The sequence below is a fragment of the Rhinatrema bivittatum genome, unplaced genomic scaffold, assembly GCF_901001135.1.
Source record: "Rhinatrema bivittatum unplaced genomic scaffold, aRhiBiv1.1, whole genome shotgun sequence".
Taxonomy (NCBI): domain Eukaryota; kingdom Metazoa; phylum Chordata; class Amphibia; order Gymnophiona; family Rhinatrematidae; genus Rhinatrema; species Rhinatrema bivittatum.
This window is the reverse complement of record NW_021820604.1, coordinates 1-8,435: the sequence shown is the minus strand read 5'-3', so window position 1 is coordinate 8,435 and position 8,435 is coordinate 1. Positions and strand designations below refer to the sequence as shown.

Sequence of the window (8,435 nt, the reverse complement as noted above, 5' to 3'; positions counted from 1 at the left end):
TTCTTCTTTTGTTGTTTTTTTTTTACACCCGTCGTGTTACTATGGGGGATTCTGTTCACCTGAGGTGTCTGGCATGGTGTTTTACCAATCGGAGTTGTGGACTAGGGTTTCGTGAGGGATGTGTTTGGCTTGACCGCACTTTCCAACAGGAGGTGCTGCCTCTTCCCGGGTACTGTCCTTGGAAGTTAGTGTGTTACAGTAGGGCAGGTTTGCCGTATAACTTCTGAGCGTCTTTTTTGCAGGCTTTTATGCGAATCTCCAAAGTATCTGGCTGTTAACAGTGAATGGGCATCAGTCTTAGCAAGGGGAGCATAGCTCAGTGGTAGAGCATTTGACTGCAGATCAAGAGGTCCCTGGTTCAAATCCAGGTGCTCCCTTTCATGCCATGCTTTATTAACTTATGCTATACTTAAAGAAGGAATAAGAACAGTGTTTTCAGGGAATGGGGGAATAGATATTTCTGCTCTTCATGCGTAGGGCTGTGGGTTTGAATCTAGCTTAGGGACAGGGATGAAAATTAGGTACTAGTCAAGCTTTTTTTTTAGTTGATCTGGTCCCTTTCAGGTTGGGGTTTTTTTTCTTTAAATTATTTCTTTCTTCTTTTGTTGTTTTTTTTTTTCACCCGTCGTGTTACTATGGGGGATTCTGTTCACCTGAGGTGTCTGGCATGGTGTTTTACCAATCGGAGTTGTGGACTAGGGTTTCGTGAGGGATGTGTTTGGCTTGACCGCACTTTCCAACAGGAGGTGCTGCCTCTTCCCGGGTACTGTCCTTGGAAGTTAGTGTGTTACAGTAGGGCAGGTTTGCCGTATAACTTCTGAGCGTCTTTTTTGCAGGCTTTTATGCGAATCTCCAAAGTATCTGACTGTTAACAGTGAATGGGCATCAGTGTTAGCAAGGGGAGCATAGCTCAGTGGTAGAGCATTTGACTGCAGATCAAGAGGTCCCTGGTTCAAATCCAGGTGCTCCCTTTCATGCCATACTTTATTAACTTATGCTATACTTAAAGAAGGAATAAGAACAGTGTTTTCAGGGAATGGGGGAATAGATATTTCTGCTCTTCATGCGTAGGGCTGTGGGTTTGAATCTAGCTTAGGGACAGGGATGAAAATTAGGTACTAGTCAAGCTTTTTTTTTAGTTGATCTGGTCCCTTTCAGGTTGGGGTTTTTTTTCTTTAAATTATTTCTTTCTTCTTTTGTTGTTTTTTTTTTACACCCGTCGTGTTACTATGGGGGATTCTGTTCACCTGAGGTGTCTGGCATGGTGTTTTACCAATCGGAGTTGTGGACTAGGGTTTCGTGAGGGATGTGTTTGGCTTGACCGCACTTTCCAACAGGAGGTGCTGCCTCTTCCCGGGTACTGTCCTTGGAAGTTAGTGTGTTACAGTAGGGCAGGTTTGCCGTATAACTTCTGAGCGTCTTTTTTGCAGGCTTTTATGCGAATCTCCAAAGTATCTGACTGTTAACAGTGAATGGGCATCAGCATTAGCAAGGGGAGCATAGCTCAGTGGTAGAGCATTTGACTGCAGATCAAGAGGTCCCTGGTTCAAATCCAGGTGCTCCCTTTCATGCCATACTTTATTAACTTATGCTATACTTAAAGAAGGAATAAGAACAGTGTTTTCAGGGAATGGGGGAATAGATATTTCTGCTCTTCATGCGTAGGGCTGTGGGTTTGAATCTAGCTTAGGGACAGGGATGAAAATTAGGTACTAGTCAAGCTTTTTTTTTAGTTGATCTGGTCCCTTTCAGGTTGGGGTTTTTTTTCTTTAAATTATTTCTTTCTTCTTTTGTTGTTTTTTTTTTACACCCGTCGTGTTACTATGGGGGATTCTGTTCACCTGAGGTGTCTGGCATGGTGTTTTACCAATCGGAGTTGTGGACTAGGGTTTCGTGAGGGATGTGTTTGGCTTGACCGCACTTTCCAACAGGAGGTGCTGCCTCTTCCCGGGTACTGTCCTTGGAAGTTAGTGTGTTACAGTAGGGCAGGTTTGCCGTATAACTTCTGAGCGTCTTTTTTGCAGGCTTTTATGCGAATCTCCAAAGTATCTGGCTGTTAACAGTGAATGGGCATCAGTGTTAGCAAGGGGAGCATAGCTCAGTGGTAGAGCATTTGACTGCAGATCAAGAGGTCCCTGGTTCAAATCCAGGTGCTCCCTTTCATGCCATACTTTATTAACTTATGCTATACTTAAAGAAGGAATAAGAACAGTGTTTTCAGGGAATGGGGGAATAGATATTTCTGCTCTTCATGCGTAGGGCTGTGGGTTTGAATCTAGCTTAGGGACAGGGATGAAAATTAGGTACTAGTCAAGCTTTTTTTTTAGTTGATCTGGTCCCTTTCAGGTTGGGGTTTTTTTTCTTTAAATTATTTCTTTCTTCTTTTGTTGTTTTTTTTTTACACCCGTCGTGTTACTATGGGGGATTCTGTTCACCTGAGGTGTCTGGCATGGTGTTTTACCAATCGGAGTTGTGGACTAGGGTTTCGTGAGGGATGTGTTTGGCTTGACCGCACTTTCCAACAGGAGGTGCTGCCTCTTCCCGGGTACTGTCCTTGGAAGTTAGTGTGTTACAGTAGGGCAGGTTTGCCGTATAACTTCTGAGCGTCTTTTTTGCAGGCTTTTATGCGAATCTCCAAAGTATCTGGCTGTTAACAGTGAATGGGCAATAGCGTTAGCAAGGGGAGCATAGCTCAGTGGTAGAGCATTTGACTGCAGATCAAGAGGTCCCTGGTTCAAATCCAGGTGCTCCCTTTCATGCCATACTTTATTAACTTATGCTATACTTAAAGAAGGAATAAGAACAGTGTTTTCAGGGAATGGGGGAATAGATATTTCTGCTCTTCATGCGTAGGGCTGTGGGTTTGAATCTAGCTTAGGGACAGGGATGAAAATTAGGTACTAGTCAAGCTTTTTTTTTAGTTGATCTGGTCCCTTTCAGGTTGGGGTTTTTTTTCTTTAAATTATTTCTTTCTTCTTTTGTTGTTTTTTTTTTTTTCACCCGTCGTGTTACTATGGGGGATTCTGTTCACCTGAGGTGTCTGGCATGGTGTTTTACCAATCGGAGTTGTGGACTAGGGTTTCGTGAGGGATGTGTTTGGCTTGACCGCACTTTCCAACAGGAGGTGCTGCCTCTTCCCGGGTACTGTCCTTGGAAGTTAGTGTGTTACAGTAGGGCAGGTTTGCCGTATAACTTCTGAGCGTCTTTTTTGCAGGCTTTTATGCGAATCTCCAAAGTATCTGGCTGTTAACAGTGAATGGGCATCAGTCTTAGCAAGGGGAGCATAGCTCAGTGGTAGAGCATTTGACTGCAGATCAAGAGGTCCCTGGTTCAAATCCAGGTGCTCCCTTTCATGCCATACTTTATTAACTTATGCTATACTTAAAGAAGGAATAAGAACAGTGTTTTCAGGGAATGGGGGAATAGATATTTCTGCTCTTCATGCGTAGGGCTGTGGGTTTGAATCTAGCTTAGGGACAGGGATGAAAATTAGGTACTAGTCAAGCTTTTTTTTTAGTTGATCTGGTCCCTTTCAGGTTGGGGTTTTTTTTCTTTAAATTATTTCTTTCTTCTTTTGTTGTTTTTTTTTTACACCCGTCGTGTTACTATGGGGGATTCTGTTCACCTGAGGTGTCTGGCATGGTGTTTTACCAATCGGAGTTGTGGACTAGGGTTTCGTGAGGGATGTGTTTGGCTTGACCGCACTTTCCAACAGGAGGTGCTGCCTCTTCCCGGGTACTGTCCTTGGAAGTTAGTGTGTTACAGTAGGGCAGGTTTGCCGTATAACTTCTGAGCGTCTTTTTTGCAGGCTTTTATGCGAATCTCCAAAGTATCTGGCTGTTAACAGTGAATGGGCATCAGCCTTAGCAAGGGGAGCATAGCTCAGTGGTAGAGCATTTGACTGCAGATCAAGAGGTCCCTGGTTCAAATCCAGGTGCTCCCTTTCATGCCATACTTTATTAACTTATGCTATACTTAAAGAAGGAATAAGAACAGTGTTTTCAGGGAATGGGGGAATAGATATTTCTGCTCTTCATGCGTAGGGCTGTGGGTTTGAATCTAGCTTAGGGACAGGGATGAAAATTAGGTACTAGTCAAGCTTTTTTTTTAGTTGATCTGGTCCCTTTCAGGTTGGGGTTTTTTTTCTTTAAATTATTTCTTTCTTCTTTTGTTGTTTTTTTTTTACACCCGTCGTGTTACTATGGGGGATTCTGTTCACCTGAGGTGTCTGGCATGGTGTTTTACCAATCGGAGTTGTGGACTAGGGTTTCGTGAGGGATGTGTTTGGCTTGACCGCACTTTCCAACAGGAGGTGCTGCCTCTTCCCGGGTACTGTCCTTGGAAGTTAGTGTGTTACAGTAGGGCAGGTTTGCCGTATAACTTCTGAGCGTCTTTTTTGCAGGCTTTTATGCGAATCTCCAAAGTATCTGGCTGTTAACAGTGAATGGGCATCAGTTTAGCAAGGGGAGCATAGCTCAGTGGTAGAGCATTTAACTGCAGATCAAGAGGTCCCTGGTTCAAATCCAGGTGCTCCCTTTCATGCCATACTTTATTAACTTATGCTATACTTAAAGAAGGAATAAGAACAGTGTTTTCAGGGAATGGGGGAATAGATATTTCTGCTCTTCATGCGTAGGGCTGTGGGTTTGAATCTAGCTTAGGGACAGGGATGAAAATTAGGTACTAGTCAAGCTTTTTTTTTAGTTGATCTGGTCCCTTTCAGGTTGGGGTTTTTTTTCTTTAAATTATTTCTTTCTTCTTTTGTTTTTTTTTTTTTACACCCGTCGTGTTACTATGGGGGATTCTGTTCACCTGAGGTGTCTGGCATGGTGTTTTACCAATCGGAGTTGTGGACTAGGGTTTCGTGAGGGATGTGTTTGGCTTGACCGCACTTTCCAACAGGAGGTGCTGCCTCTTCCCGGGTACTGTCCTTGGAAGTTAGTGTGTTACAGTAGGGCAGGTTTGCCGTATAACTTCTGAGCGTCTTTTTTGCAGGCTTTTATGCGAATCTCCAAAGTATCTGGCTGTTAACAGTGAATGGGCATCAGTGTTAGCAAGGGGAGCATAGCTCAGTGGTAGAGCATTTGACTGCAGATCAAGAGGTCCCTGGTTCAAATCCAGGTGCTCCCTTTCATGCCATACTTTATTAACTTATGCTATACTTAAAGAAGGAATAAGAACAGTGTTTTCAGGGAATGGGGGAATAGATATTTCTGCTCTTCATGCATAGGGCTGTGGGTTTGAATCTAGCTTAGGGACAGGGATGAAAATTAGGTACTAGTCAAGCTTTTTTTTTAGTTGATCTGGTCCCTTTCAGGTTGGGGTTTTTTTTCTTTAAATTATTTCTTTCTTCTTTTGTTGTTTTTTTTTTACACCCGTCGTGTTACTATGGGGGATTCTGTTCACCTGAGGTGTCTGGCATGGTGTTTTACCAATCGGAGTTGTGGACTAGGGTTTCGTGAGGGATGTGTTTGGCTTGACCGCACTTTCCAACAGGAGGTGCTGCCTCTTCCCGGGTACTGTCCTTGGAAGTTAGTGTGTTACAGTAGGGCAGGTTTGCCGTATAACTTCTGAGCGTCTTTTTTGCAGGCTTTTATGCGAATCTCCAAAGTATCTGGCTGTTAACAGTGAATGGGCATCAGTGTTAGCAAGGGGAGCATAGCTCAGTGGTAGAGCATTTGACTGCAGATCAAGAGGTCCCTGGTTCAAATCCAGGTGCTCACTTTCATGCCATACTTTATTAACTTATGCTATACTTAAAGAAGGAATAAGAACAGTGTTTTCAGGGAATGGGGGAATAGATATTTCTGCTCTTCATGCGTAGGGCTGTGGGTTTGAATCTAGCTTAGGGACAGGGATGAAAATTAGGTACTAGTCAAGCTTTTTTTTTAGTTGATCTGGTCCCTTTCAGGTTGGGGTTTTTTTTCTTTAAATTATTTCTTTCTTCTTTTGTTGTTTTTTTTTTACACCCGTCGTGTTACTATGGGGGATTCTGTTCACCTGAGGTGTCTGGCATGGTGTTTTACCAATCGGAGTTGTGGAATAGAGTTTCGTGAGGGATGTGTTTGGCTTGACCGCACTTTCCAACAGGAGGTGCTGCCTCTTCCCGGGTACTGTCCTTGGAAGTTAGTGTGTTACAGTAGGGCAGGTTTGCCGTATAACTTCTGAGCGTCTTTTTTGCAGGCTTTTATGCGAATCTCCAAAGTATCTGGCTGTTAACAGTGAATGGGCATCAGTTTAGCAAGGGGAGCATAGCTCAGCGGTAGAGCATTTAACTGCAGATCAAGAGGTCCCTGATTCAAATCCAGGTGCTCCCTTTCATGCCATACTTTATTAACTTATGCTATACTTAAAGAAGGAATAAGAACAGTGTTTTCAGGGAATGGGGGAATAGATATTTCTGCTCTTCATGCGTAGGGCTGTGGGTTTGAATCTAGCTTAGGGACAGGGATGAAAATTAGGTACTAGTCAAGCTTTTTTTTTAGTTGATCTGGTCCCTTTCAGGTTGGGGTTTTTTTTCTTTAAATTATTTCTTTCTTCTTTTGTTGTTTTTTTTTTACACCCGTCGTGTTACTATGGGGGATTCTGTTCACCTGAGGTGTCTGGCATGGTGTTTTACCAATCGGAGTTGTGGACTAGGGTTTCGTGAGGGATGTGTTTGGCTTGACCGCACTTTCCAACAGGAGGTGCTGCCTCTTCCCGGGTACTGTCCTTGGAAGTTAGTGTGTTACAGTAGGGCAGGTTTGCCGTATAACTTCTGAGCGTCTTTTTTGCAGGCTTTTATGCGAATCTCCAAAGTATCTGGACTGTTAACAGTGAATGGGCATCAGCCTTAGCAAGGGGAGCATAGCTCAGTGGTAGAGCATTTGACTGCAGATCAAGAGGTCCCTGGTTCAAATCCAGGTGCTCCCTTTCATGCCATACTTTATTAACTTATGCTATACTTAAAGAAGGAATAAGAACAGTGTTTTCAGGGAATGGGGGAATAGATATTTCTGCTCTTCATGCGTAGGGCTGTGGGTTTGAATCTAGCTTAGGGACAGGGATGAAAATTAGGTACTAGTCAAGCTTTTTTTTTAGTTGATCTGGTCCCTTTCAGGTTGGGGTTTTTTTTCTTTAAATTATTTCTTTCTTCTTTTGTTGTTTTTTTTTTACACCCGTCGTGTTACTATGGGGGATTCTGTTCACCTGAGGTGTCTGGCATGGTGTTTTACCAATCGGAGTTGTGGACTAGGGTTTCGTGAGGGATGTGTTTGGCTTGACCGCACTTTCCAACAGGAGGTGCTGCCTCTTCCCGGGTACTGTCCTTGGAAGTTAGTGTGTTACAGTAGGGCAGGTTTGCCGTATAACTTCTGAGCGTCTTTTTTGCAGGCTTTTATGCGAATCTCCAAAGTATCTGGCTGTTAACAGTGAATGGGCATCAGCCTTAGCAAGGGGAGCATAGCTCAGTGGTAGAGCATTTGACTGCAGATCAAGAGGTCCCTGGTTCAAATCCAGGTGCTCCCTTTCATGCCATACTTTATTAACTTATGCTATACTTAAAGAAGGAATAAGAACAGTGTTTTCAGGGAATGGGGGAATAGATATTTCTGCTCTTCATGCGTAGGGCTGTGGGTTTGAATCTAGCTTAGGGACAGGGATGAAAATTAGGTACTAGTCAAGCTTTTTTTTTAGTTGATCTGGTCCCTTTCAGGTTGGGGTTTTTTTTCTTTAAATTATTTCTTTCTTCTTTTGTTGTTTTTTTTTTTACACCCGTCGTGTTACTATGGGGGATTCTGTTCACCTGAGGTGTCTGGCATGGTGTTTTACCAATCGGAGTTGTGGACTAGGGTTTCGTGAGGGATGTGTTTGGCTTGACCGCACTTTCCAACAGGAGGTGCTGCCTCTTCCCGGGTACTGTCCTTGGAAGTTAGTGTGTTACAGTAGGGCAGGTTTGCCGTATAACTTCTGAGCGTCTTTTTTGCAGGCTTTTATGCGAATCTCCAAAGTATCTGACTGTTAACAGTGAATGGGCATCAGCATTAACAAGGGGAGCATAGCTCAGTGGTAGAGCATTTGACTGCAGATCAAGAGGTCCCTGGTTCAAATCCAGGTGCTCCCTTTCATGCCATACTTTATTAACTTATGCTATACTTAAAGAAGGAATAAGAACAGTGTTTTCAGGGAATGGGGGAATAGATATTTCTGCTCTTCATGCGTAGGGCTGTGGGTTTGAATCTAGCTTAGGGACAGGGATGAAAATTAGGTACTAGTCAAGCTTTTTTTTTAGTTGATCTGGTCCCTTTCAGGTTGGGGTTTTTTTTCTTTAAATTATTTCTTTCTTCTTTTGTTGTTTTTTTTTTACACCCGTCGTGTTACTATGGGGGATTCTGTTCACCTGAGGTGTCTGGCATGGTGTTTTACCAATCGGAGTTGTGGACTAGGGTTTCGTGAGG

General features: G+C 43.3%; 14 non-coding genes across 14 annotated transcripts; all 14 read left to right on the top strand.

Moving 5' to 3' along the window:
- The first annotated feature begins 305 nt into the window (after positions 1-305).
- Positions 306-377, top strand: TRNAC-GCA. The gene has a single exon. It is a non-coding gene; the product is annotated as a tRNA-Cys (tRNA).
- Positions 378-899: 522 nt separating this feature from the next.
- TRNAC-GCA lies at positions 900-971 on the top strand. Its single transcript has one exon. It is a non-coding gene; the product is annotated as a tRNA-Cys (tRNA).
- Positions 972-1,493: 522 nt separating this feature from the next.
- Positions 1,494-1,565, top strand: TRNAC-GCA. The gene has a single exon. It is a non-coding gene; the product is annotated as a tRNA-Cys (tRNA).
- Positions 1,566-2,087: 522 nt separating this feature from the next.
- Positions 2,088-2,159, top strand: TRNAC-GCA. The gene has a single exon. It is a non-coding gene; the product is annotated as a tRNA-Cys (tRNA).
- Positions 2,160-2,681: 522 nt separating this feature from the next.
- Positions 2,682-2,753, top strand: TRNAC-GCA. The gene has a single exon. It is a non-coding gene; the product is annotated as a tRNA-Cys (tRNA).
- A 524-nt stretch (positions 2,754-3,277) lies between these two features.
- Positions 3,278-3,349, top strand: TRNAC-GCA. The gene has a single exon. It is a non-coding gene; the product is annotated as a tRNA-Cys (tRNA).
- Positions 3,350-3,871: 522 nt separating this feature from the next.
- TRNAC-GCA lies at positions 3,872-3,943 on the top strand. The gene has a single exon. It is a non-coding gene; the product is annotated as a tRNA-Cys (tRNA).
- A 521-nt stretch (positions 3,944-4,464) lies between these two features.
- Positions 4,465-4,536, top strand: TRNAC-GCA. The gene has a single exon. It is a non-coding gene; the product is annotated as a tRNA-Cys (tRNA).
- Positions 4,537-5,058: 522 nt separating this feature from the next.
- On the top strand, positions 5,059-5,130 carry TRNAC-GCA. Its single transcript has one exon. It is a non-coding gene; the product is annotated as a tRNA-Cys (tRNA).
- A 522-nt stretch (positions 5,131-5,652) lies between these two features.
- On the top strand, positions 5,653-5,724 carry TRNAC-GCA. Its single transcript has one exon. It is a non-coding gene; the product is annotated as a tRNA-Cys (tRNA).
- Positions 5,725-6,245: 521 nt separating this feature from the next.
- On the top strand, positions 6,246-6,317 carry TRNAC-GCA. The gene has a single exon. It is a non-coding gene; the product is annotated as a tRNA-Cys (tRNA).
- A 523-nt stretch (positions 6,318-6,840) lies between these two features.
- Positions 6,841-6,912, top strand: TRNAC-GCA. The gene has a single exon. It is a non-coding gene; the product is annotated as a tRNA-Cys (tRNA).
- Positions 6,913-7,434: 522 nt separating this feature from the next.
- Positions 7,435-7,506, top strand: TRNAC-GCA. Its single transcript has one exon. It is a non-coding gene; the product is annotated as a tRNA-Cys (tRNA).
- Positions 7,507-8,029: 523 nt separating this feature from the next.
- TRNAC-GCA lies at positions 8,030-8,101 on the top strand. Its single transcript has one exon. It is a non-coding gene; the product is annotated as a tRNA-Cys (tRNA).
- The last annotated feature ends 334 nt before the right edge of the window (positions 8,102-8,435 follow it).